This window comes from Hordeum vulgare, chromosome 2H (genome assembly GCF_904849725.1).
Source record: "Hordeum vulgare subsp. vulgare chromosome 2H, MorexV3_pseudomolecules_assembly, whole genome shotgun sequence".
Taxonomy (NCBI): domain Eukaryota; kingdom Viridiplantae; phylum Streptophyta; class Magnoliopsida; order Poales; family Poaceae; genus Hordeum; species Hordeum vulgare.
This window is the reverse complement of record NC_058519.1, coordinates 75,361,290-75,383,997: the sequence shown is the minus strand read 5'-3', so window position 1 is coordinate 75,383,997 and position 22,708 is coordinate 75,361,290. Positions and strand designations below refer to the sequence as shown.

Sequence of the window (22,708 nt, the reverse complement as noted above, 5' to 3'; positions counted from 1 at the left end):
AATACATGCAATATATGAACATCTGAGGGCTTTAAAAAGAAATTTTACTTGTTGTAAAATGATGCATAATTATATTTTATGCAACCTTCGAAGATCCCTGCGGCCTAACATATGTATTTCTTTTAAAGCTGAGGCTTTATATAAATATAAATAATAATAACCTGAGCCTGAGGCTGAACCGTAAAGTCTAGTATGATGGCTCGTTCATAACATTCATTAAGCCAGATGGCTTAATCACAAAGATTTGTTAACCCATGGGTTCAGCAATAAAAAAATGCAGAAACTTATTTGTGATTATGAGAAACCACAAGGGCTGAAGTGAAAACACCCGAAGAGATAAGGTTCTCTTCTTTTTCTCTGCAGAGCAATTCCTCATGGGGATTTCTCCCGTAACCGCCGCGACCGTCCAAGGACGACGCCGCACGGACGGGCGGTGGCTCGGCGCAGCGTGGCCATGGCACCGGCGACCGTGGCGCACGGCCGGGCGCGAGACGCGGCGTGGTACGGACGCGTGGCACAGGAGGCTGGGCGGGCGAGGCCAGAGGCGGCCACGGCCTGGCGCTGCCGGCCACGGCGCGGGCGGGCGAGGGCGAGCACTGCCAGGCGGCGAGGTCACGACGCTGGAACGGGCGAGCGCGGCGCGGTGGTTGCGTCCTGCAGTACGGTGGCCGCGTCGTCGCCTCGGTCGAAGGACGCCGCTGCGTGCGCACCCGAAAGAGCCGCATCCGACGGTGTTGCCTTGCCATGGAGGTAGGGAGACGGGGTCGAGCGCCTGAGGGCCCGCCACCATTTCCGTTGCGGGAGGCGAGGTTTGTGGTGCTGGTGTTTCAGTCCAGTGCGAGCCGAGGCCAGATGAAACTGATGCAGTCGTCGTTCGCATCCTGATGGCGACGAGCGTCACCACCAAGTCCAACGACGATGCTAATCAAGTGAGACGTTTTACCTTTTCTTGATTCATGTTCTCAATTTGAAAGGTTCGATGGATGCTAATGCCCCTGCAACCCCGTTCTTCTTTCTCTCGTTCATCCCATGTATTCCTGTAGGAATCGAAGGGGCAGTTAGAGATTGAAGCCGTTCATGGTGTGAGGCTGCCGATTGGATGTGCTTCCGCCAGGCTGAGGGACGGCATGTTAGCGGCGCCACCACGCTGAATCAAAAGTTGTTGCCGACGAACTCGCGGGCGGGCGATGTTGTAGTCGGAAACCGTCGCACCGATGGAATCGCTCAGCGGGAGCGTGCTGATAACGTGTGAAAGAATAAAAGCAAATGACCGAACAGTCTTTCTCATTGAATGAAAACTAGGTATTTATACCCTTCTTACAAGGCAGTTAGAGTTACAATGTCGGTAACCACAACCGACGTAAACAACCGACTTAAGCATTGATTATTAGGATTAAATTAATCCTTAACACCATCCAAGCTTGCAGCACGGTGGTTGGCGGGTGGCGCAAGACCGCAGATGGTTGCAGGCTTGTAGCACAGCTGGCATGGATTGCGACTCTGCCGTCAATTGCCGCAACATCGACATGGACCCATCGTAGTTTTCCACATTTTTCGATACATGCCTACACCGATTGCAACATTTCATGTGTCCCTCCCATACAAAGCATGTCGCTCGCATCAACTCAACTCGATAGTTGTGCACGACGAGGGGCGGCCGATCGATTTGTCGATCTTTACCTTTTTATGATATTCAACTGCCACTCTTTCCTGCATGTACCCCCTATGTTCCTTTTTGCTATGAGAATAAAATTTGTGTCAAGTCAAATTTACAAAGTTTGATCAGACTTATGTTAATAAATTTTAATATATATATAACATTAAATATATAAAATATGAAACTACATTCCATAATAAATTCAATGATATTGATTTGGTATTGTAAATGTTCATATATTTTTATAAGTTTGATAAATTAGAGATACTTTATGATCTCGACAAAAAACTTATATGCAGATTAAAAACCGAGGGGAGTGTGTGTTTTGACATTTTGACTTTTTTATGGTAGTGCTTGGCTGCTTGAAGATTCCTGTGGTTGGGTCGTGCATGTGGCAAACGCGCACCATGAGCGCCACGTGCTGCCTTTTCTAAGAAGATCTCATGCACGAGTTTTTTTTTTTGAGCACCCTTATGCACGAGTTCCGACGCGTGATGGGCCGTCTGAGATAAGACATGGTAGTATGCACAACTTTGACAATGTGTCTTCGCCGCACAAGGTCATCTTGGTCTTCGTACGCGTTGCATGGCCACGCACGCATGCCATGCATGTGATCGCGTATGAACTGCAGCGATCAAGCCAAGCAGACCCGCAAAAAACGCATCGTCCAGCGCGCGCGCGTGTCACCGCGTGTCCCGCAGCCGGTGCCACGTCGCGCCCATGGACGCCCCCTTCCATCGAGGTGGGCACGGGCGCGGTCAACCCGATCTCCAAATCCAGCCATGCACAGATGCAGTTTCCTCCACCTCCACGTCAAGGCGTCAACCGGTCCGGGAGCGGGAAAAAGGAAAAGCATCATGCCACACGACACGCTACACCGGCCGTAGTTCCCACGCGGCCGGCGCACCCTCCTTTTTCCGGTTCCATAGTCCCCGGACCCGGCCAGCGTTTCGCCGCGACGCGAACGCGTGCAGAAACCCAAGCGGCGCCGGTGATCAAGGAAGGAAGCAACCACCGCGACGCCCGCAACCCCTAGTCAACGCAAGGCATGCGGCGACGCCACCTGACGACGCCGGGCGGGCGTGCCGCACGAGACGGGGACAACGCGGTATCCGGCCCCTGCCGGTCACGTACAGCCGCGGCGACCGTATCACTGCACAACGCGATCATCGGGGCCACACCCACCCCACCCCGGCCACGATTCTGATCCCGGATGTCGACGCACGGATCCACGGATGGCCGGCGCGCGATCGGAAGCAACGCGCGGCCTCCCCCGCAGCCTCACGTCGATCTCGGACACAACATTATTGTATTGGTTTTTTCTGTGAATGACCACAGGATGAATGGATGCGGTGACCGGCAATCGCGCATACGGAGTATATGGACGAGAAGCGGTCCTGCCGCTCGTCTATCATACGTACAGTACACACACCTCCTGTCGGGATCACTCTGTCATGTGGTACAGGTTACTACTTCATTTGGTTAGGCCAACTTTGCTTCATTAACAGGTTGAGTAGATCATGCCGTGTAATTTTCTTTACTACTCCCGTCGTCCGGAAATATTTGTCCTATATAAATAGATAAAATGAATGTATTTATAACTAAAATAAGTATGGATGCATCCATTTTTAGGACAAGTATTTTTGGATGAAGAGAGTAGATGGAAAGCAACAAGCCAGTCGATTAAGGTGGTGTTTCTTTCCAAGTGACTAGACTTTTTTAGTCCTAGGGACTAAAGAAAAAAGTCCCTTCAAGAGAGTCTTTTTGTAGTCCCTTAAGGAAAAGTCCCTCCTGTTTCTTTATCTAGGGACTAAAAGGGACTTTTTAGTCTAGTCCCTGGGTAAAGAAACACCACATGAGGAACATGATGCTAATACATGACTAGGGGTGCAGGGCGAGCGGGACTGGCCACTAAGCCGCAACGCCGCCCCGCAAAAAAGGCCTAGCTGACGCCGCTGAGCTGACTGCATCAGCTCAGGCGGGATCAGGCGGCATGACTAATCCATCCCGCTAGGTGTCCCGTGTATCCGCACCAGGAAGCACCGACGGTCGCACCACAGGGATCAGCATCTGCAGCATCGTCGTGGAGGTGAAGTCGGCGCTGACGTTGTTGGCCGCAGCGATGGCCCTAGCGTCGGATCCCATCAGCTTGCTCACCCAGGACATCGTGTCGACAGGTTGCCACATGTAGGTGATCTCCTGCTGCACCCCGGCACTCCGCTCCGTCGGCGTGGGGCACAGACAGAAGAGCGGTACGGTGACCAGCTGGGAGACATTGAGCTTGTTGAAAACCGCCTGCGGGTTGAGCTCCTGGATGACGTCGGGGGTGGTGAGGTTCTCGAAGCCGATGAGCGCGAACGCGTAGAAGGTGTCGCCGGTGACGTTGACGAAGGAGTTGTCGCCGATGCAGCCGCACCTGACGGGCACGAGGAACGGCTGGTCGGGCAGCAACGCCCGCGTCCTCGTCGGTCAAGCTCGGGTTGTTGGCGGCGGTCATTCATGGCCCGGCTCACGCCGAAGAGGTCCGAGATGGCGCCGAGGTTGAGGGACCCCGGGGACTTCGTGTGAGCGAGGTACTTCGAGGTCCTCGTACGCACTGCGCACTGACGGGCGCACCATCTTCGTATCCGCCCACGCAACGCGGCGCGACGGCTACGCGGACACCTTTTCCCTCAACACGGCAGACAACTCGTTGGGCGGGGACGCCGAGTAGACGCCCCGCGGCGACTGGCTGCTGCCGTTCCAGGGCCAGGGCCACTACGACGCCGCCCTGGACGCCTGGGTCGGGCTCCACTCGCCGGGGCCGGTACGAGGCAGGCGAAGCGCCCGGTGCCGGTGCCGTCTCGGACCTCGGGGTCCCTCGACCTCGGCGCCATCTCGTGCTAGAACTCCGGATACAGTAGTGGCTTCGGCGGCGGCACGACACCCTCGCCGCTCTCGGTCTCGTTGCCCTCGGGCCCTGCCCCCGGTGTTCTCGAGGAGCAACAACAATGCCGCTGCATAGTACATGCATTGATTGTTTGGCGGGTCTTTAGCGGGTTCATGCGGTCTACCGCGTTGTGTGCCAAAATGAAGTGGCATGAGGCGAGCAGCACGCGGTGCCTGCTAAAAATGCAGCCACCCGCTTCGGTGTTCGACGGGCAGCCGCATCCCGTCCCCTCTGCAACCTGACGCATGACCTTTCACAATTGAAATATGGCCGAGACGCACTTAGGTTGCACCCCTTTTTTTCATACCCTGATATGAAGAACACAATTGTTATTCTTCCACGCATTCGAAAATAGATAAACAACCATCGAGAAGCCAAAAGGCAATCAGTTCGTGGAATTCAAACTAACGAGTACAATATTTGACAGCTTGTGTCCTCTCGCAGCGATAATAACTTCACCTTGACCTCTTCTCCAATTCAGACTCTCAAGAGTAGCTCGAGTCAGCGGCCACGTGGTGGAGGCCGCCGCAGCTACCTCCGCCATGGTTTGAGCCTCGCGGGCGGGGGATGAGATGCGTGTAGTACTAGTCTTAATAGACTCATAGTTGTTGGAAATATGCCCTAGAGGCAATAAAATGGTGGTTACTATTATATTTCCTTGTTCATGATATTTTTTTGTTATTCACGCTATAATTGTATTAGCCGGAAACAGTAATACATGTGTGAATATATAGATCATAATGTGTCCCTCGTGAGCCTCTAGTTGGCTAGCTCGTTGATCAATAGATGATCATGGTTTCCTGATCATGGACATTGGATGTCATTGATAACGGGATCACATCATTAGAAGAATGATGTGATGGACAAGACCCAATCCTAAGCATAGCACTAGATCGTGTTGTTCGTCTGCTAAAGCTTTTCTAATGTCAAGTATCATTTCCTTAGACCATGAGATTATGCAATTCCCGGATACCGTAGGAATGCTTTGGGTGCATCAAGCGTCACAACGTAACTGGGTGGCTATAAAGGTGTACTACGGGCATCTCCAAAAGTGTTAGTTGGGTTGGTACGAATCGAGACTGGGATTTGTCACTCCCTGTGATGGAAAGGTATCTCAGGGCCCACTCGGTAGAACATTATCATCATGAGCTCAATGTGACTAAGGAGTTAGCCACGGAATGATGTGCTACAAAATGAGTAAAGAGACTTGCCAGTAATGAGATTGAACAAGGTATGGGGATACCGACGATCGAATCTCGAGCAAGTTATATACCGGTAGACAAAGGGAATTGTATACGGGATTGATTGAATCCTTGACATCGTGGTTCATCCAATGAGATCATCGTTGAACATGTGGGAACCAACATGGATATCCAGACCCCCGTTGTTGTCATTGACCACAGAGGTGTCTTGGTCATGTGTGCATGCTTCCCGAACCCGTAGGGTCTACACACTTAAGGTTCGATGACGCTAGGGTTATAGGGAAATAGTGTATGTGGTTACCGGAGGTTGTTCGGAGTCCTGGATGAGATCCCGGACCTCACGAGGAGTTCCGGAATGGTCCGAAGACAAAGATTCATATATAGTAAGTGAGGATTTGGATGCCGAAAGTGTTTCGCGCATCACCGGTAACGTACCGGGACCACCGGAAGGGTGTCGGGAGTCCACCGGGAAGGGGCCACCAGCCCCAAAGGGTATATGGGCCGAAAGGTGGGAGGGGAACCAACCCAAGGTGGGCTGGTGCGCCTCCACCACCCAGCCCAAGGCGCAAGAGGGCAAGGTGGGCCAAACCCTAGGGCGTGAGGGCTTGCCTTGGGTGGCAAGCCACCCCTAGGGCTGCCGCGCCACTTGCCATGGCCGCCGCCCTTTGCCTCTCATCTGGGAGGGCTGCCGCACCACCTAGGGGAAACCCTAGGGTCGCCAACCCCCTCTCCCTTCCTTCTATATATAGTGGGGCATTAGGAGAGCTGCAACGCACAATCTCTCTCTCTCTCTCTCGGCGCAGCCCAAAACCTCCTCCTCCTCGTCCTCCACATAGCTTGGCGAAGCCCTGCCGGACTACCACCTAGCTCCACCGCCACCACGCCGTCGTGCTGCCGGAGCTCTCCCTCAACCTCTCCTTCCTCCTTGCTGGTTGAAGGCGTTGGAGACGTCACCGGGCTGCACGTGTGTTGAATGTGGAGGTGCCATTGTTAGGCACTTAGATCGGAATCCACCGTGAACTGAATCGCTGCGAGTACGACTCCATCAACGGCGTTCATAGCAACGCTTCCGCTTAGCGATCTTCAAAGGTACGAAGATGCTCTACCCCATCACTCGTTGCTGGTTTCTCCATAGATAGATACTTGCATGACATAGGAAAATTTTGAAATTACTACGTTCCCCAACAGTGACAACCGAGCCAAGGTTCTGTGCGTAGATTCTATGCACGAGTAGAACACAAAAGTTGTGGGCGCTGATTTTGTCAATTGCTTGTCATTACTAATCCTATCTTTATTCGGTGGTATTGTGGGATGAAGCGGCCCGGGCCGACCTTACACGTACGCTTACGTGAGACATGTTCCACCGACTGACATGCACTTGTTGCATAAGGTGGCTAGTGGGTGTGTGTCTCTCCCACTTTAGTCGAATTGGATTCGATGAAAAGGATCCTTATGAAGGGTAAATAGCATTGGCATATAAACGTTGTGGTTGTCACGTAGGTAAGAAGCGTTCTTACTAGAAACCCAAATCAGCCACGTAAAACTTGCAACAACAATTAGAGGACGTCTAACTTGTTTTTGTAGGGTATGCTATGTGATGTGATATGGCCAAAAGGATGTGATGTAACATGTGTGATGTATGAGATTGATCATATTCTTGTAATAGATTCACGACTTGCATGCTGATGAGTATGACAACCGACAGGAGCTATATGAGTTGTCTTAATTTATTGTATGAGATTCAATGCCTTGTGGTTATTACTTTACTTTATTGCTAACGGTTAGCTATAGTAGTAGAAGTAATAGTTGGCGAGACGACTTCACGGAGACACAATGATGGAGATCATGGTCTCATGTCGGTAACAATAATGATCGTGCGATGCCCCGAAGATGGAGATCAAGGGAGCAAAGATGATAATGGACATATCATGTCACTATATGATTGCATGTGATGTTTATCATGTTTTTCATCTTATTGCTTAGAATGACGGTAGCAAAGATAAGATGATCCCTCATAAAATTTTGAGATAAGTATTCCCCTAAGTGTGCACGGTTGCGAAGGATCCTTGACTCGAAATACCACATGATGATCGGGTGTGATAGATTCTAACGTTCGCATACAACGAGTGTAAGCCAGATTTACACACGCAAAACACTTAGGTTGACTCGACGAGCCTGGCATGTACAGACATGGCCTCGAATACTGGAGACCGAAAGGTCGGACATGAGTCATATGGTTGATACGATCAACATGGAAATGCTCACCATCGATGACTAGTAGGTCTCACGTGATGATCGGACACGGGCTAGTCGACGTGGATCATGGCACACTCGGATGGCTGGAGGGATGTCGATCTAAGTGGGAGTTCATTATATAATTTGATTAGATGAACTTAAGTATCATGAACTTAGTCTTAAAGTTGTCTTTACAAATATTGTAGATCCAATGGCCAACGCACCTGTCAACCTCAATTTCAATGCGTTCCTAGAGAAAACAAAGCTGAAAGATGATGGCAGCAACTATGCGGACCGGGTCCTTAACTTAAAGCTCATACTGATTGCATCCAAGAAGGCTTATGTCCTTGATGCACCGCTAGGTGAACCTCCCGTTCCCGCGACAGCCCAGGACGTTCAGAACGCTTGGCAGTCACGGAGTGATGACTACTCTCTGGTTTAGTGCGACATGATATACAGTTTAGAACCAGGGCTTCAAAGGCGTTTTGAGAAGCACGGAGCATATGAGATGTTCCAGGAGGTGAAACTAGTTTTTCAAGCTCATGCCCGGGTCGAGAGATATGAGGTCTCTGACAAGTTCTTTAGCTGTAAAATGGAGGAGAATAGTTCTATCAGTTAGCACATACTCAGAATGTCTGGGTTGCACGATCGTCTGACCCAGCTTGGAGTTGAACTTCTGGATGATGTGGTCATTGATAGAATCCTCCAGTCGCTTCCACCTAGCTACAAGAGCTTTGTGATGAACTACAACATGCAAGGGATGGAGAAGAGCATTCCCGAGTTATACTTGATGCTGAAATCTGCAGAGGTAGAAATCAAAAAAGAGCATCACGTGTTGATGGCCAATAAGACCACTCGTATCAAGAAAGGCAAGGGAAAGAAGAACTTCAAGAAAGATAGCAAAGTTGTTGCCGCACTTGGTAAACCAGTTGCCGGGAAGAAGAAAGAGAATGGACCCAAGCCTGAGACTGAGTGCTATTATTGCAAGGGAACCGATCACTGGAAGCGGAACTGCCCCAAGTACTTAGCGGATAAGAAGGCCGACAACGTCAAAGGTATATATGATATACATGTTAGTGATGTGTACCTTACCAGTGCTCGTAGTAGCTCCTAGGTATTTGATACCGGTGCCGTTGATCACATTTGCAACTCAAAGCAGGAACTGCGGAATAAGCGAAGGTTGGCTAAGGACGAGGTGACGATGCGCGTAGAGAATGGTTCCAAGGTCGATGTGATCGTCATCGACATGCTACCTCTACATCTACCTTCGGGATTAGTTTTAAACCTTAATAATTGTTATTTAGTACCATCTTTAAGCATGAACATTGTATCGGGATCTTGCTTGATGCGAGATGGCTACTCATTTAAATCTGAGAATAATGGTTGTTCTATTTATATGAGAGATATGTTCTATGGTCATGCCCCACTGGTCAATGGTTTATTCTTAATGCATCTCGATGGTGATGTTACACATATTCATAGTGTGAGTACCAAAATATGTAAAGTTGATAATGATAGTCCCACATACTTGTGGCACTGCCGCCTTGGTCATATCGGTGTCAAGCGCATGAAGTAACTCCATACTGATGGACTTTTGGAGTCTCTTGATTTTGAATCATTTGACACATGCAAACCGTGCCTCATGGGCAAGATAACCAAGACTCCGTTCTTCGGAATAATGGAGCGAGCAACCAACTTATTGGAAATAATACATACCGATGTATGCGGTCCAATGAACGTTGAGGCTCGCGGTGGCTATCGTTATGTTCTCACCCTCACCGATGACTTAAGCAGATATGGGTATGTCTACTTAATGAAACACAAGTCTGAAACATTTGAAAAGTTCAAAGAATTTAAGAGTGAGGTTGAGAATCAACGTGATAAGAAAATAAAGTGTCTACGATCTAATCATGGAGGAGAATATTTGAGCCACGATTTGGAACACACATAAGGAAATGTGGAATTGTTTCACAACTCACGACGCGTGGCACACCGCAAAGTAACGGAGTGTCCGAATGTCATAGTCGCACTTTATTGGATATGGTGCGATCTATGATGTCTCTTACCGACTTACCGCTATCATTTTGGGGATATGCATTCGAAACCGCAGCATTCACTATAAATAGGGCACCGTCTAAATCTGTTTAGACGACACCGTATGAATTATGGTTTCTCAAGAAACCTAAGCTATCGTTTCTGAAAGTTTGGATCTGCAATGCTTATGTGAAGAAACTTCAACCAGAGAAGCTCGAACCCAAAGCAGAAAATTGTGTCTTCATAGGATACCCTAAGGAAACTATTGGGTATACCTTCTATCTTAGATCCGAAGGCAAAGTCTTTGTTGCCAAGAACGGGTCCTTTCTCGAGAAAGAGTTTCTCTCGAAAGAAGTAAGTGGGGGGAAAGTAGAACTTGATGAGGTAATTGTACCTCCACTCGAACCGGTAAGTAGTGCAGCGCAAGAAAATGTTTTTGTGGTGCCTGCACCGACTAGAGAGGAAGTTAATGTTGGAAATATGCCCTAGAGGCAATCATAAAATGGTTATTATCATATTTCCTTGTTCATGATAATCGTCTATTGTTCATGCTATAATTGTATTAATAGGAAACAGTAATACATGTGTGAATAAATAGATCACAATGTGTCCCTAGCAAGCCTCTAGTTGGCTAGCTCGTTAATCAATAGATGATCATGGTTTCCTGATCATGGACATTAGATGTCATTGATAACGGGATCACATCATTGGGAGAATGATGTGATGGACAAGACCCAATCCTAAGCATATCACTAGATCGTATTGTTCATATGCTAAAGCTTTTCTAATGACAAGTGTCTTTTCCTTCGACCGTGAGATTGTTCAACTCCTGGATACCGTAGGAGTGATTTGGGTCTATCAAACGTCACAACGTAACTGGGTGACTATAAAGGTGCACTACGGGTACCTCCGAAAGTATCTGTTGGGTTGGTACGAATCGAGATCGGGATTTTTCACTCCGTGTGACGGAGAGGTATCTCTGGGCCCACTCGGTAGAACATCATCATAATGATGTCAATGTGACTAAGGAGTTAGTCACGGGATGATGTGCTGCGGAACGCGTAAAGAGACTTATGAGTAACGAGATTGAACAAGGTATAGGCATACCGACGATCGAATCTCGGGCAAGTTCTATACCGACAGACAAAGGGAATTGTATACGGGATTGATTGAATCCTTGACATCGTGGTTCATCCGATGAGATCATCGTGGAATATGTGGTATCCAGATCCTGCTGATGGTTATTGATCGGAGAGTGTCTTGGTCATGTCTGCATGCCTCCCGAACCCGTAGGGTCTACACACTTAAGGTTCAACGACACTAGGGTTATAGGGAATTGTTATACGAGGTTACCGAAGGTTGTTCGGAGTCCCGGATGAGATCCCGAACGTCACGAGGATCTCCGAAATGGTCCGGAGGTAAAGATTTATATATAAGATGGATGGGTTTGGACGCCGGAAATGTTTCGGGCACCACCCGCAAAGTGCCGGGACCACCGAAAGGGTTCCGGATGCCCACCGGGAGGGGCCACAAGCCCCGGGAGGCTACATGGGCCAAGTGTGGGAGGGAACCAGCCCCTAGGTGGGCTTGTGAACCTCCACACCCAGCCCAAGGTGCAGCCTAAGAGGAGAGGGGGACAAACCCTAGGCGCAGGAGAGGCCCAAGGCCCACCTAGGGCGTCGGCCCCCCTCTCCCCTGGCCTGGCCGCCGCACCTCCCATCTAGGAGGGATGCTGCACCACCTAGGGTGGGAACCCTACGGGTGGCGCACCCCCTCCCCTCCTCCTATATATAGAGAGGGTTATGGGGCTGTTAGACACAAAGTTTTCCATCTCTCTCGGCGCAACCCTGTTTCCCTCCTTCCTCCTCTCCCATGGTGCTTGGCGAAGCCGTGCCGGGAGACCTCGTCTCTCCATCGACACCACGTCGTCGTGCTGCCGGAGATCTTCCCCAACCTCTCCATCCTCCTTGCTGGATCAAGGTGCGGGAGACGTCACCGGGTTGCACATGTGTTGAACGCGGAGTTGCCGTGGGTCGGCACTAGATCGGAAGCACACCGCGATCTGAATCGCCGCGAGTACGACTCCATCAATCGCGTTCTAGCAACGCTTCCGCTTAGCGATCTTCAAAGGTATGAAGATGCACTCACCCCTCTCTCGTTGCTGGTATCTCCATAGGAAGATCTGAATATGGCGTAGGAAAATTTTGAATTTATGCTACGTTTCCCAACAGTGGTATCAGAGCGAGGTTTTCTATGCGTAGATTCTATGCACGAGTAGAACACAAAAGGTTGTGGGCGCTGATTTTCAATTGCTTTCCGCTACTAGTCTTATTATTTTCGGGCGGTATTGTGGGATGAAGCGGCCCGGACCGACCTTACACGTACGCTTATGTGAGACAGGTTCCACCGGCAGACATGCACACCGCGCATAAAGGTGGCTAGCGAGTGTTTGTATCTCCCATTCTAGTCGGATTGGATTTGATGAAAAGGGTCCTTATGAAGGGTAAATAGCTTTGGCATATCATCGTTGTGGCTGTCACGTAGGTAAGAAGGCGTTCTTGCTAGAAACCCAAATCAGCCACGTAAAACTTGCAACAACAATTAGAGGACGTCTAACTTGTTTTTGCAGGGTTTGACATGTGATGTGATATGGCCAAAGTTGTGATGTTACATGTGTGATGTATGAGATGATCATGTTATTGTAATAGGATTCACGACTTGCATGTCGATGAGTATGACAACCGGCAGGAGCCATAGGACTTGTCTTAATTATTGTATGAGATGCAACACCATGTGTTTACTACTTTTACTCCATTGCTAACGGTTGGCTATAGTAGTAGTGGTAGTAGTAGTTGGCGTGACGACTTCACGGAGACACGATGATGGAGATCATGATGATGGAGATCATGGTGTCACGCCGGTGACAATGATGATCATGCGACGCCCGAAGATGGAGATCGAAAGAGCAAAGATGATAATGGCCATATCATGTCACTATATGATTGCATGTGATGTTTATCATGTTTTTCATCTTATTTCTTAGAACGACGATAGCGTAATAAGATGATCCCTCTTAAAAACTTCGAGAACGTATCCCCGTAAGTGTGCACCGTTGTGAAGGATCGTTGTCTCGAAGCACCACTTGATGATCGGGTGAGATAGATTCTAACGTTCGCATACCATGGGTGTAAGCCAGATTTACACATGTGAAACATTGCTACTGCAACAAAAGACCTTCCAACGGCGCTAGAAACAAGCATGCTGACGGGAGAATATTCTTGTCTTGATACTCCTCAGCAACAGCACCAGGAATCCTTCTGCTACGGCTACTCCTTTAGGGACTTCCTTGGCAAATATGCAAAGGATTCCCCCGTGGCCTTGGAGCCTTGCGTTGGTGTTCCGTCGAAGCGGAAAGGGTGATGTAGCACAGCGGCGGTAAGTATTTCGCTCAGTTCTGAGAACCAAGGTATCGATCCAGTGAAAGATTGTCACAAGTACCTGCACAAACACAAAGAGCTTGCACCCAACACTATGAAGGGGTTGTCAATCCCTTATAGATTGTTTGCCAAGTGAGAACTGAAACCAAAAAGAAACGAAGCAAAGTAAAAGCGAAAGTGGAAACGATAGGTGTGAATAGACCCGGGGGCCGTAGTGTTCACTAGTGGCTTCTCTCATGAAAGCAAGTAGACGGTGGGTGAACGAATTACTGTCGAGCAATTGATAGAACCGCGCAAAGTCGTGACGTTATCTATGGCAATGATTATATTTATAGGCATCACGTCCAAAACAAGTAAACCGATACTTTCTGCATCTACTACTATTACTCCACACGTCGACCGCTATCCAGCATGCATCTAGTGTATTAAGTTCATGAGAACAGAGTAACGCCTTAAGCAAGATGACATGATGTAGATGGACAATCTCATATCTATGATAAAATTCCATCTTGTTACCCTTGATGGCAACAACACGATGCATGCCTTGCTGCCCCTTCTGTCACTGGGAAAGGTCACCACACGGTATGAACCCAAAACCAAGAACTTCTCCCATTGCAAGAATCATAGATCTAGTTGGCCAAACAAAACCCAAGACTCGGAGAGACTTACAAGGATATCAAATCATGCAAATAAGAAATCAGCAAAGACTCAAATATAAATCACAGATAATCTGATCACAAATCCACAATTCATCGGATCTCGACAAACACACCGCCTAAGAGGATTACATCAGATAGATCTCCATGAAGATCATGGAGAACTTTGTATGGAAGATCCAAGAGAGAGAAGAAGCCATCTAGCTACTGATACGTCTCCAACGTATCTATAATTTTTTATGGTTCCATGCTATTATCTTGTCAACTTTGGATGTTTTATATGCATGAATATCATATTTTATATCTATTTCAGTACTAACCTATTAACTCAGTGCCAAGTGCCAGTTTCTATTTTTTTCGTGTTTTTGGCCCATTTTCAGACGGAGTCCAAATGGAATGAAACTTTACAATGATTTTTTCTGACCAAAAGAGACCCCCAAAGCTTTGGGAGAAGGCCAGATGGGCCACGAGGGAGTCACAAGCCCTCACGCCGCCACCACCCCACCCGATGGTGGCGCGCAGGCTTGTGACCTCATGGGCCCAACTGACGCAATTCCACCGCCATAAATTCCTATAAAGTCAGAAAACCCCAGAAAGAAACCTAGATCGGGAGTTCCGCCGCCACAAGCCTCTGTAGCCAGCTTAAACCAATCTGGAGCCCGTTCTGGCACCCTTCCGGAGGGGGAATCCATCTCCGGTGGCCATCTTCATCATCTGAATCCATCTCCGGTGGCCATCTTCATCATCCCGGCGATCTCCATGACGAGGAGGGAGTAGTTCTCCCTCGGGGCTGAGGGTATGTACCAGTAGCTATGTGTTTGATCTCTCTCTCTCTCGTGTTCTTGAGATGTCTTGATCTCAATGTACCATGGGCTTTGCTACTATAGTTGGATCTTATGATGTTCTTCCCCCTCTCCCTCTTGTAATGAATTGAGTTTCCCCTTTGGAGTTATCTTATCGGATTGAGTCTTTGAGAACACTTGATGTATGTCTTGCACGTGTCTATCTGCTGTGATCAACTTGCGGGTTTGTTAAAATTGGGAACCTATGCATATGGGTTGGCACACGTGGATTCATGTAAGTACTTGATGTATATATGTTTTGGTGATCAACTTGCGGGTTCGTGACATTGGGAACCTATGCACAGGGGTTGGCACACGTTTTGACTCTCCGGTAGAAACTTTGGGGCACTCTTTGAAGTTCTGTGTGTTGGTTGAATAGATGATACTGAGATTATGTGATGCATATCGTATAATCATGCCGACGGATATTGAGGTGACAATGGAGTATCTAGGTGACATTAGGGTCTTGGTTGATATGTATCTTAAGGTGTTATTGTAGTACGAACTCTATGATGGATCGAACGGAAAGAATAGCTTCGTGTTATTTTACTACGGACTCTTGAATAGATCGATCAGAAAGAATAACTTTGTGGTGGTTTCGTACCCAACAATAATCTCTTCGTTTGTTCCCCGCTATTATTGACTTTGGAGTGACTCTTTGTTGCATGTTGAGGGCTAGTTATATGATCCAATTATGTTATCATTGTTGAGAGAACTTCACTAGTGAAAGTATGAACCCTAGGCCTTGTTTCCACGCATTGCAATACCGTTCGTGCTCACTTTTACCATTTGTTACCTTGCTGTTTTTGTAATTTCAGATTACAAAAACGTATATCTACCATCCATATTGCACTTGTTTCACCATCTCTTCGCCGAACTAGTGCACCTATACAACTTACCATTGTATTGGGTGTGTTGGGGACACAAGAGACTCTTTGTTATTTGGTTGCAGGGTTGCTTGAGAGAGACCATCTTCATCCTACGCCTCCCGCGGATTGATGAACCTTAGGTCACCCACTTGAGGGAAAATTGCTTCTGTCCTACAACCCTCTGCACTTGGAGGCCCAACAACGTCTACAAGGAGAAGGTTGCGTAGTAGACATCAAGCTCTTTTCTGGCGCCATTGCCGGGGAGGCTAGGTAAGCGACACTAACATCCCGTCAACAAAGCTCTTTTCTGGCGCTGTTGCCGGGGAGGTGAGCGCTTGAAGGTATATCTTTAGATCTTGCAATCAAATCTTTTTGTTTCTTGTTCTTTCGCTAGAAAACTACAAAAAAATGGAATTGAGGATGCCTCATATGCTCCATCTTTTCAATGTATTTCGTGAGCATGATGGGAAAGAAAATTGTGCTCAAGTGCTGAAAGAAGAATTACATAGAATGCTTGGCATAGAATATGTGAATGATGAGCTTGATTGCAATGTTCTTAGCATGAATTCTTTGAATACCCATGATGCTAATGATATGCAAAGCCACAAGCTTGGGGATGCTATATTTCATGAAGATGATCTTTTTAGTTCTTCCACTTTGAATGATCAAAATTATTTTGATGAAAGCATGCCCCCTATCTATGATGATCATTGTGAGGGTACTTATGCTTTAAAGAAGAGGGATGATAAAACTTGTCATAATCTCGAGAATCCTTTTGCTAAACCTTGGTTTTTAATTATGGACACAATTTGTAGTGCTCAAGTCTTTTACGATACTCCAACTACTATTCTTGAGAATAGATTTCCTTATGTGGAGAGTAGTAAAATTTTTATGCTTGTAGATCATGAAAAGAATGCTTTAGGTGCTGGTTATATTGTTGAATTCATTCATGATGCTACTGAAAATTACTATGAGAGAGGATCATATGCTTCTACTTATTGCAATAGTATCAAGCTTCCTCTCCATATGTTGAAATTTTTGAAGCTATGCTTGTTTTGCCTTCGTATGCTAGTTGATTCTTGCTCCAATAAATTGTTTGATCACAAAATCCCTATGCATAGGAAGTGAACTTCACTAGTGAAAGTATGAACCCTAGGCCTTGTTTCCACGCATTGCAATACCGTTCGTGCTCACTTTTACCATTTGATACCTTGCTGTTTTTGTAATTTCAGATTACAAAAAGTATATATACCATCCATATTGCACTTGTTTCACCATCTCTTCGCCGAACTAGTGCACCTATACAACTTACCATTGTATTGGGTGTGTTGGGGACACAAGAGACTCTTTGTTATTCGGTTGCAGGGTTGCTTGAGAGAGACCATCTTCATCCTACGCCTCCCGCGCATTGATAAACCTTAGGTCACCCACTTGAGGGAAAATTGCTACTATCCTACAACCCTCTGCACTTGGAGGCCCAACAACGTCTAGAAGGAGAAGGTTGCGTAGTAGACATCAGCTACTAACTACGGACCCGTAGGTCTGAAGTGAACTACTCACGAGTCATTGGAGGGGTGATGATGTTGATGTAGAAGCCCTCCAACTCCAAAGTCCCCTCCGGCAGGGCACCGGGAAGGGTCTCCAGATGAGATCTCGCGGAAACGGAAGCTTGCGCGGGCGGAAAAGTGTTTTCGTGGATTCCCCCATTTTTTTGTATTTTTGGGAATATATAGGCGAAGGAGCTAGGTCAGGGGGGCGCCAGGGAGGCCACAAGCCTGGTAGCCGCCGCCCCTGGTGGCGGCCACACGGCTTGTGGGCCCCCTGTGGCTCTCCTGCCTTGGCCCTCAAGTCCCCTGATCTTCTTCCGTTCTGGAAAAATTTATTTCGGGGATTTTATTACGTTTGGACTCCGTTCCAAAATCAGATCTGAAAAGAGTCAAAAACGAACTGGCACTTGGCACTGAATTAATAAGTTAGTCCCAAAAAAGATATAAAAGGTACATAAAACATCCAAAGTTGACAAGATAACAACATGAAACCATCAAAAATTATAGATACGTTTGAGACGTATCAAGCATCCCCAAGCTTAACTCCTGCTCGTCCTCAAGTAGGGAAGTGATAAAGAATGAATTTTTGATGCTTTCATGCTACCTAGCATAGATGTCCTTTGTAACTCCTCTTATGTGACGTGAATGTTCAGATCCATTAGATTCAAAACAATAGTTTGCTATTGACGTGGAAACAATAATACTTCAAGCAAACTAGCAAGGTAATCATGAACTTTCAAATTAACAAGGCCAAAAGAAAGTTATCCCTACAAAAGCATATAGTCTGGCTATGCTCTATCATCCCTGCACAACAAATTTAAATCATGCACAACCCCGGTATTGGCCAACTAATTGTTTTCACACCTTTACTTTCTCAAACCTTTCCAACTCTCACGCAATACATGAGCGTGAGCCATGGTCTTAGCAATATAAGTGGAATGGAGTGTGGTGGAGGTTGCAAGACAAACAAGGAGAAGATGGTCACATTAACTAGGCATATCAATGAGCAGTGGAGATGCTCATCAATAAATATCAATGTGAATGAGTAGAGATTGCCATACAAATGATGCACTAGAGCTGAGAGTATGTGAAAGCTCTTAAAGAAAACTAGTGGGTGTGCATCCAACTTGCTTGCTCACGAAGACCTAAGGAAAATTTGAGGAAGCCTATCATTGGAATATACAAGCCAAGTTATATAATGAAAATTTCCCACTAGCTATATGGTGGTGACAAAACGAGAGACTCTCAATCATGAAGATCATGGTGCTTAATAAGCACAAGTGTGGAAGGATAGTAGCATTGTCCCTTCTCTCTTTTTCTCTCATTTTTTTGGTGGGCTCTTTGGCCTCTTTTTTTTGGTGGGCATCTTTGGCCTCTTTTTGTATATGGGCTTCGCTGGCCTATTTTATTCCTCACATGGGACAATGCTCCATCAATGATGATCATCACACTTACAACTCAAAACTTAGAACAATGATGACTCTATATGGAATGCCTTCGGTAGCGTACCATGACAATGATATAGCATGGCATAGACATTAATGGAAACATCATGCTAGCTATCTTACGATCATGCAATGGCAATGTAGACGTGGTGGCACATGTCATGGTGGTAGTTGCATGGCAATATATCTCGGAATGATTTTGAAAAAACCATAGTAGGTAGGTATGGTGGGTGTTTTGAGAGAGGCTAATGGTGGGTTTTGTGCACCGGCGAAAGTTGCACGACACTAAGAAGATAGTGATGGTGGAAGGTGAAAGTGCATCTACACCATGGACTCAACATTAATCATGAAGAACTCATATACTTGCTGCAAAAGTTTTAGTAGTAATCGAAACAAAGGATTCGACGCATACTCCTAGGGGAAGGGTTGGTAGGTATAAACCATCGTGCGGTCCCGACCGCCACACAAAGGATGACAATCAATAGACTAATCATGCTCAGACATCATGACATAGTGGTTCACCATACGTGCATGCTACAGGAATCACTAACTTCAACACAAGTATTTCTAGATCCACAACACCTTACTAGCATAACTTCAATATTACCACAACCACAACTCAAAACTAATTGAGATGAATCAAACTTCTCTAACTATTCAATGCACATGAAAGTGGAAGCTTTCATATCCCTTTGGATAACTACCCCTTTTTGAGACTACTTTCATAGCATAGATCAACTCAAGCCACGCACCGCCGTGCTCTAAAATATATAAGTGAAGCACATAGAGAAAAATCAACTAGCTCAAAAGATGTAAGTGAAGCACATGTGAGCTGAATTGTCTACCAAAGGATATAAGTGAAGCTCAACAAAATCACGGTGAGTGCATGTCTCACTCTCTAGGTGTACAGCAAGTATGATTGTGACACAACAAAAATAAAAGACTCCTACGATACAATACGCTCCAAGCAAAACACATAACATGTTGTGAATAAAAATATATCCCCAAGTAACGTTACCGATGGATTGAAGACGAAAGAGGGGATGCCTTCCCGGGGCATCCCCAAGCTTAGGCTTTTACGACATCCTTGAATCATCTTGGGGTGCCTTGGACATCCCCAAGCTTGATCTCTTGCCACTCTTTATCTCTTTGTCCATAAGAACTTCACCCAAAACTTGAAAACTTCACAACACAAAACTTAAACAGAAACCCGTGATAACATTAGTATAAGAAAGCAAACCACCACTTCCTTAGGTACTGTAGCAAACTTAAATTATACTTATGTTGATGTTGGGTTACTGTATTTTCAATCTTCCATGGCTAATACCCCCCGATACTATCCATAGTTTCATCAAAATAAGCAACCAACTCAACAAAAACAGAATCTGTTAACAGCAGACCAGTCTGTAGCAATATGTATACTTTGTATACTTCTGTTACTTCAAAAATTCTGACAAATTACGAAGGTCTGAAGAATTTGCATAGAAATCACCTGCACAAAGAATCAACTCAAAAGCTCTTATAGAAAAAATTTAAAATTCTTTTCGTGAGCAGAAAGTTTCTGTCTTTTCCAGCATGACCAAATGATCATCCCCAAGACTAATCATAACGGTTTTGCTTGGCACAAACGCAAAAAGAAACACAAAAAACACAATCATTAAAGAATTATGAAAGTGTGGAAAACATAAAACAGAAATAAAAAGGATAGATTCATTGGGTTGCCTCCCAACAAGCGCTATTGTTTAACGCCCTTAGCTAGGCAAAAGGTGATGAAATCACGTATAGTCATCTTTGGTGCTCAAACCATAAGTAGCCCTCATCATAGATTCATAAGGCAATCTTATTTTCTTTCTAGGAAAGTGCTCCATGCCCTTCTTTAGAGGAAATTGAAATCTAATATTCCCTTCCTTCATATCGATGATAGCACCAATAGTCCTTAGGAAAGGTCTACCAAGAATAATGGACATGAAGGATTGCAATCTATGTCAAGTACAATGAAATCCACAGGTACATAGTTCTTATTTGCAATAATAAGAACATCATCGATCCTTCCCATGCGTTTCTTGACAGTAGAATCCGCAATATGCAAATTAAGAGAACACTCTTCAATCTCATGAAAACCAAGAATATCACATAAAGACTTTGGAATCGCGGAAACACTAGCACCCAAATCACACAAAGCATTGCACTCATAGTTTTTGATCTTGATTTTGATAGTAGGTTCCTACTCATCATGAAGTTTTCTAGGTGTAGAGACTTCTAATTTGAGCTTCTCTTCAAGAGATTTCATCATAGCATCTACGATATGCGCGGTAAAGGCTTTGCTTTGGCTATAAGCATGTGGAGAGTTTGCAATGGATTGTATCAAAGAAATGCATTCAAACAAGGAACAACTATCATAATTGAATTCCTTGAAATCCAAAGTGGGAGTTTCATTACTACCCAAAATTTTGATTTCTTCTACTCCACTCTCCACACCTTTATCATCAAGATAGGTGGCCTCCGAATCATTGGGGCGTTTTTCACCCAAAGTGGATTCATATCCAGCCCCTTCATCAATAGGTTTGACACGTGAAAACAAAGATTCAAGAGGAGTCACACCAAGAACTTTAAGATCTTCGTGATTTACATCACTAGAACGCACCCTTTTAAACCATTCATGCCTTGCGCAAATTTGGACGGTTCTTTCTTTGCTCTCATTCATGGAGACGCGCATAGCTTTTAAAGTTTCATCCAAGTTGACCTTGGGAGGAGCACATCTAACTTTCAAAGCATCAATATCACAAGACATCCTATCAACGCTCTTAGCCAAATCGTCAATTTTGAGTAGTTTTTCCTCTATGGACGCATTGAAAATCTTTTGAGAGTTGATGAACTCTTTGATATTACTCTCTAAATCAGAGGGTAATTTGTTGTGATTTCCATAAGTGTTGTTGTAGGAATTTCCATAATTGTTAGAGGAGTTACTAGGAAAAGGCCTAGGAACATAGTTTCCTCTAAAAGCATTGTTGTTCCCAAAATTGTTCCTACCAACAAAATTAACGTCCAAACTAGCGTTGCTACTCTCAATCAAGGAAGATAGTGGCATGTCATTAGGATCTAAAGGAGCATTTCTACTAGCAACCAAATTCATAAACTCGTCCATCTTAGCACTAAGCGAGTAATTTCTTCTATAGCGTGTACCTTTTTGCTAGCAGGTGACCTTTCAGTGTGCCACTGAGAGTAGTTGGTCATGATATTGTCTAGGAGTTTTGTAGCGTCTCCTAACGTGATTTCCATGAACGTTCCACCTGAGGCGGAGTCCAAGATATTTCTAGATGCAAAATTCAAGCCAGCGTAAAAGATTTGTATAATCATCCACAAACTCAAGCCATGAGCGGGACAATTTCTGATCATTAACTTCATCCTCTCCCAAGATTGTGCAACGTGTTCATGATCAAGTTGCTTGAAATTCATGATATCGTTACGTAAGGAGATACTATTAGCCGACGGAAAATACTTGGATATGTAAGCATCTTTGCACTTATCCCAAGAATCGATACTATTTTTAGGCAAAGAAGAAAACCAAGTTTTTGCGCGATCTCGCAACGAGAAAGGAAAAAGCTTCAACTTAATCACGTCATTATCCACATCTCTTTTCTTTTGCATATCGCAAAGCTCAATGAAGGTATTGAGATGGGATGCGGCATCTTCACTAAGAAGGCCAGAGAATTGCTCTTTCATAACAAGATTTAGCAAAGCTGCGTTGATTTCATACGATTCCGCACTAGTGGCGGGAGCAATCGGAGTACTAATAAAATCATTATTATTGGTACTCGATAAGTCGCAAAGTTTGGTGTTTTCAGCCATGATGAC

General features: G+C 45.9%; 1 pseudogene; it reads left to right on the top strand.

The window, feature by feature from the left end:
• Positions 1-454: 454 nt before the first annotated feature.
• On the top strand, positions 455-885 carry LOC123425547 (annotated as a pseudogene).
• The last annotated feature ends 21,823 nt before the right edge of the window (positions 886-22,708 follow it).